Source organism: Orycteropus afer, unplaced genomic scaffold (assembly GCF_000298275.1).
Source record: "Orycteropus afer afer isolate SDZICR_OR568_19922 unplaced genomic scaffold, OryAfe1.0 scaffold00461, whole genome shotgun sequence".
NCBI lineage: Eukaryota > Metazoa > Chordata > Mammalia > Tubulidentata > Orycteropodidae > Orycteropus > Orycteropus afer.
The window spans coordinates 1,750,390-1,757,222 of record NW_006922048.1 but is presented as its reverse complement, the minus strand read 5'-3'; the positions used below and the strand labels follow the sequence as shown (position 1 = coordinate 1,757,222).

Sequence of the window (6,833 nt, the reverse complement as noted above, 5' to 3'; positions counted from 1 at the left end):
TTTTTTCTGTTTATCGTGATGCTACTTGGTCCAGTTGTGAGGATTTTTGTTTTCTTTTATATTGAAGTGTAATCCATACTGCAGACTGTATAGTCTTTAATCTTCATCAGTAAGTACTTCAAGTCATCCTCACTTTCAGCAAGCAAGTTGTGTCATCTGCATATCACAGGATGGTAATGACTTTTCCTCCAATCTTGGTGCCGTATTCTTCCAGCTTCTCGGATTATTTGCTCAGCATACAGATTTAATAACTATGGTGACAGGATACAACCCTGACACACTCCCTTCTTGATTTTAAACCATGCAGTGTCCCCTTGTTCTGTTCAAATGACAGGCTCCTGATCTTTGTACAGGTTCCTCAAGAGCACAGTTAAGTGTTCTGGAATCCCATTCTTCTCAATCTTATCCATAATTTGTTATGAGTCACACAATCAAATGCCTTTGCATAGTCGATAAAATACAAATAAACATTGTTCTGGTATTTTTTGCTTTCAGCCAAGATCCATTTGACATCAGCAGTGATATCCCTCATTCCACGTCCTCTTCTGAATCCAGCTTGCATTTCTTCAGGTTTCTTGTCAATATATTGCTGCATCTGTTTTTAATTATCTTCAGCAAAATTTTACTTGCATGTGATATTAATGATATTGTTAGATAGTTTCCACATTCTGTGAGATCACCTTTCTTTGGAATGGGTGAACATTTGGATAACTTGCAGTCAGTTGGCCAGGTAGCTGTCTTCCAAATTTCTTGGGATATACACGTAAGTACCACTAGCACAACATCCATTTGTTGAAACATTTCAATGGTATCCCATCAATTCCTGGAGCCTTGTTTTTCGCCAATTTCTTCAGTGCAACTTTGACTTCTTCCTTAAATACTCTCTGTTCTTCATCACATGCCACCGCCTGAAATGGATGAACATCGACCAGTTCTTTTTGGTGCAGTGACTCTGTGTGTTCTTTCCATCTTCTTTTGATGCTCCCTGCATCATTCAATATTTTGCCATCATATCTTTCAATATTGCAACTTGAGGCTTGAATTTTTTCTTCAGTTCTTTCAGCTTAAGAAATGCTGAGCATGGGAGATAGCTCAGGGTGCAGAAGAGTATGAAGGGATGGACACTGGGAGGAGGTAACTATGGGGAGGAAGTGGGAGGGGAGCTGCTGCATTGTAAATTTTGGTCAATGACATGAGACAATGTATATGTGAACTGCTGTATGAAAAGTGAATTTACTCTGTAAATCTTCACCCAAATCCTAATTAAAAAAAAAAAAAAAGAGAGAAGAAATGCTGAGCATGTTTTTCCCTTCTGATTTTCTAACTCCAGATCTTTGCATATTTTATTATAATGATTGACTTCTCAAGCTGTTCTTTGAAATTTTCTGTTCAGCTCTTTTATCTTGTCATTTCTTCCATTTGCTTTAGTTACTCTCTGTTCAAGAGCAAGTTTCAGTCTCTTTTGACATCCATTGTGGTCTTCCTTTCCTGACTTCTCAATGAACTTTTGTGTTCTTGATGTCATCCCACAATTCCTCTGGTTTTCTGTCCTTGGTATTCAATGCATCAAATCTGTTCTTTGGATGGTCTTTAAATTCAGGTGGGATATAATCAAGGTTATATTTTGGCTCTCGTGGATTTGTTTTAATTGTCTTCAGCTTCAACTTGAACTTGCATATGAGCAGTTGATGGCTGTTCCACAGTCAGCTCCTGGCCTTGTTTTAGCTGAAAATATTGAGCTTTGCCTCTTTGCACAGATGTAGGCAGTCTGATTTCTGTGTATTCCATCTGGCAAAGGCCACATGTATAGATAGCCACCATTTATATTGTTGTGAAAAGGTATTTGCAATGAATAAGTCATTGGTGTTGCAAAATTCTATCATGAGATCTCTGGCATCATTTCTATCACTAAGACCATAGTTTCCAACTACTGGTGATTCTTCTTTGTTTCCAACTTTTGCATTCCAATCACCAGTAGTAATCAAAACATCTTGATTGCATGCTTGGTCAATTTCAAACTGTAGCAGTTGGTAAAAATCTTCAGTTTCCTCGTGTTTGGCTTTGGTGGTTGGTGCATAAATTTGAATGATATTAGTGTTAACTGGTCTTCCTTGTAGGCATAAGGATATTATCCTCTCACTGAGAGCATTGTACTTCAGGAAAAATCTTGAAACATTCTTTGTGATGAGAGATGCCACACCATTCCTCTTCAATTTGTCATTCCTGGCATAGTAGATCACGTGGTTGTCTGATTCAGAATGGCCCAAACCAGTCCATTTCAGCTCACTAATGCCTAGGATATTGATCTTTATGTGTTCCATTTCATTTTTGACAACTTCCAGTTATCTGAGATTCGTACTTCGTACATTCCATGTTCCAGTTATTAATGGATGTTTGCAGCTGTTCTCATTTTAAGTCGTGCCATGTCGGCAAATGGAGGTCCCAAAAGCTTTACTGCATCTACATCATTAAGGTCGGCTGTACTCTGAGGAAGCAGCACTTCTCCAGTCCTGTTTTGGAATCAGCCAATGAAAACCCTATGGACTACAATGTCCAATACAGCCCTGGAAGATGAGCTTCCTAGGGTAGAAGGCACTCAAAATACACAGTGGTTAAATAGGATGATGACGATCATTGTCTCGGGTTGGGTTCTCTAGAGAAGAAACCAGGGAAGTGTATGTACGTACATATCCACTTGTCTGTCAGTTTATTGTACTGAGGTGGCTTGTGTGTTGCTGTGAGGCTGGAGGCTGTGCCACTGATATTTCAGTATACCAGCAGGGTCACCCATGGTGCACAGGTTTCAGCGGAGCTTGCAGACTAAGACAGCCTGGGAAGGACAGAGCCACCCACTTCTGAAAGAATTGGCCAGTGAAAACTATGAATAGCAGTGAACACAGAACTTCATGAATAGCCCTGAGACATCATCTGGTATAGTGCCGGAAGATGAGCCCTTCACGTTGGAAGGCACTCAGAATACGACTGGGGTTATGGCTGTGGGCGTAATTGCCGTCGTCCGGTGTCTCAGTTACCTAGTGCTGCCATAACAGAAATACCACAAGTGAGTGGCTTTGAAGAACAGATGTTGATTTTTCCCACTGTTCAGGAGGCTAGAAGTCCCAATTCAGGACATGGCTCTGGGGCACAGTCCTTCCTTATCTATCTCGGCATCTGGAAGCTGCTGGCATCCTTGGCAATCCCGGACTTATAGGTGCATGTGCCTCCATCTTCTGTCTTCTTTTTCCTTGTGTGTGGGGGTGGATGGTCTGGAGACAGATCATATCCTAGGAAAACCCACTTTGCAACTGATGGGTTGGTTACATTACATTGGTGGTGTTGTTTGGTGCCGTCGAGTTGTCGCAGACTCATAGTGATGCTCTGTACGACAGAATGAAACATTACCCCGTCCTGTGCCTGCCTCACAATCCCTGCTATGCCTGAGCCCATCGTTGCAGCCACTGTGTCAGTCCATCTCGTTGAGGGCCTTCCCCTTTCTCACTGACCCTCCACTTTACCAAGCATGACATCCTTCTCCAGGGAAAGGTCCCTTCTGACAACATGACCAAAGCAGGTCAAATGAGTCTGGCCGTTCTTACTTCCAAAGAGCATTCTGGTTGTACTTTTTCCAGGACAGATTAGTTAGTTTTCTGGCAGTCCATGGTACTTTCACTATCCTTTGCCAACACCACAACTCAAAAGTATCAACTCTTTTTCAGTCTTCCTTAGTCATTGTTCAGCTCTCACATGCATATGAGGCAGCTGAAAACACCATGGCCTGGGTTAGGTGCACCTTAGTCTTCAAAGAGACATCTTTGCTCTTCAGCACTTTATAGAGATCTTTTGCAGCCAGTTTGCCTACTCCTCAGAAGGAAGGTTGGGCAATCTACTTCCGTAGTGATACTGCCTTGGAAGCCCAAGGAGGGGTCGCTATGAGTTGGGTCCGACTCGATGGCACATAACAACAACAACAACAACATATGTCGTCTGATTTCTTGACTGTTGCTTCCATGGGTGTTGACTGTAGAAACAAGTAATGTGAACTCTTTGACAACTTCAATCTTTTCTCCATTTATCGTGATGCTGCTTGTTGGCCCAGTTGTGAGGATTTTCATTTTCTTGGATTGTATTATGTCAGGGAATCTGCTCTCCCCAAGGCGACCTGATTGAATCGCATGTAACTACTCCACAGCAGCTAACATCTTGGCAAAGAGCTGGGAACCATAACGTTGCAAAGTTGATACACAAAATCGACCATTACCCCTGTGACTATTGAAATTAATTAAAATTAAATAATTAGCAATCTACTTCCATAGTCACACTAGCCCCATTTTAAGTGCTCCAAGTGGCTACTGGGACCATATTGGACAGCTCAGAAATAGAATTTTTCCATCACTGCAGAAAGTTCTAAGGATGGTGCAACTTTAGAGCCAAGCTTGGCCAACTATGCCTGGAAACAAGATATGGCCTGCCACCCATTTTTTTTTTTTTTTTTTGGGGGGGGGGATTTGGGTGAAGTTTACAGAGTAAATTCACTTTTCATACAGCAGTTCACATATACTTTGTCTCATGTCATTGACCAAAATTTACAATGCAGCAGCTCCCTCCCACTTCCTCCCCATAGTTACCTCCTCCCAGTGTCCATCCCTTCATACTCTTCTGCACCCTGAGCTATCTCCCTGTGCCACCCATTTTTATACAGCCCACATGCTGCTTGTATATTTTTATATGGTTGGGGAAAAAAGGCAAAAGAAGAATAGTATTTTGTGATACATGAAAATGATACACCAAAAAAACCAAACTCACTGCTGTTGAGTCGAACCCGACTTATAGCGACCTGTCCTTGGGTTTCTGAGGCAGTGTCACTATGGAAATAGATTGCCCAACCTTCCTTCTGAGGAGTGGCTGGTGGGTTTGAACTGCCAGCCTTCTGGTTAGCAGTCAAATGCCGTAGGCACTATGCTACCAGAGCTCCTATCATGAAAGTGATATGCAATTCACATTTCAGTGTCCAGGGCTACAGTTTAATGGCACATAGCCACACTCATGCATGTCTACTGTATCTTTACTCATGTGATGCATACATTATATGTTTCTGCCAACCACACAACCCCTCTGCATATTATTTTTGTAAGTGTGTTATACCAATTTCTGTGTATTATATGTGTGGGTGTGTTATCTATGTGGATGCATTATTTGTGAAAAAATACAGTATATCATTCATGGCTGCTGCCGTGCTACACTGGCAGAATCGAGTAATTGTGACAAAGGCCATATGGCAGCAGCCAAGCCTAAGGCATGTGACTGTTAACCAGAAGGCTGGCAGTTCAAACCTACCAGCCACTCCTTGGAAGGAAGATTGGGCAATCTTGGAAACCCAAGAAAGGGTTGCTATGAGTTGGAAATGACTCAACAGCAGTGAGTTTGGGTTTTTGTTTGTTTGGTTGGTTCTTTGCAGAAAAAGCCTGCAAACTCATGGTTTAGAGTATAATACGAGAATCGTATCACTCCCATTCAGCTTCAGACTGGAGGTCCCAGCCAGTGCAATAAGAAAAAGAATAATGAAATATTCTTTTCATTAGAATAATGAATAAGGATAATGAAAAAGAGAAATGAAGTATAAAACACGATGTTAGGAAAGAAAGAAAAGCAACATTTGCAAAATCCAAGAATAACAACTAGAATTATTAACTGGCTATGGTGAGATGGTTCAAATATAGCACCTTTTTTTTTTTTTTTAAATTAATTAATTAATTATTATTATTGTTCTGGTTGCCTAGTGCTGCTCTGACAAGAGTACACCACAAATGGGGTGGCCTTAACAAGCAGTAGTTTATTCTCTTACAGTTTGGAGGCCTTAAGTCCAAGTTCAAAGTGCCAGGCTCTAGGGGCTGGGTAAAAGCCCCTCAACCTTGGGGTCCAGCTCTACCTCTTGCTCCTGGCCCACTGGAGCTAGAGGCGTTTCTTCACTCAGACAGCTGCTGGCTTCTGAGGCTGAGAAGCCCCAAGGTTGACAAGTAAAAAGGCACAGTCCCAATGTTACCAAAGCACACAGCAGGCCATTAACTTAAGTCCATTGTAAGTCCCAAGGTCGGCAGAGCATAGCAGGCTGCTGAGCAATGACACGGCTACATGCAGGGTCCAAGCGTGCCAAAGTCTAGAGACCATTCTCAAAGCTTCTCCTTATATACGGGAAGCAGACCACATACCCAAAGGCAGCTACTCAGCTGCTCATAGTAGATTCCATCATGGAGTTGATTACCAGTCTCATCATGGGGAATACTACATCCAGCTGTCCAGCAACTTAACCAGGCCCAGCCAAGCTGACACACTAACATAACTACCACAGTACCTAAAACACAATAAAAAAATAAATAAAGTTTATCCTGAGCAAGAAAAGCTGTCATTTAGTTAATGTATGTCTGATACAATTTTACATTTGATATGATAACACTTTTAAAATAATGTTATTTCAAGAAGTCACTCTGCTTAGTTATCTAGTGCTACTATAACAGAAATACAACAAGTTGCTTGCTTTAACAAACAGGCATTTATGTTCTCACAGTTACCTCTGGTAGTGCAGTAGTTAAGACATTTGGCCGCTAACCAGAAGGTTGCCAGTTCAAACCCACCAGTCACTCTGTGGGAAGAAGATGAGGCAATTAGTTCCATAAAGATTTACAGCCTTGGAAACCCTATGGGTCACTATGAGTCAGAATTGACTTGATGGCAGCGGGTATATACATACATAAAGGTGTATATGCCATTTAGGTGTTTTAAAATTTATATAAATGTTTATATATATATGTTTATGTATATATATACATACATACATA

The 6,833-nt window shown here is 41.4% G+C and overlaps 1 protein-coding gene across 1 annotated transcript in view; it reads left to right on the top strand.

Annotated features, from left to right (window-relative positions):
* Positions 1 to 6,833, top strand: part of CATSPERD (cation channel sperm associated auxiliary subunit delta) — a 141,432-nt gene that overhangs the window by 5,540 nt on the left and 129,059 nt on the right. The window lies entirely within an intron of this gene.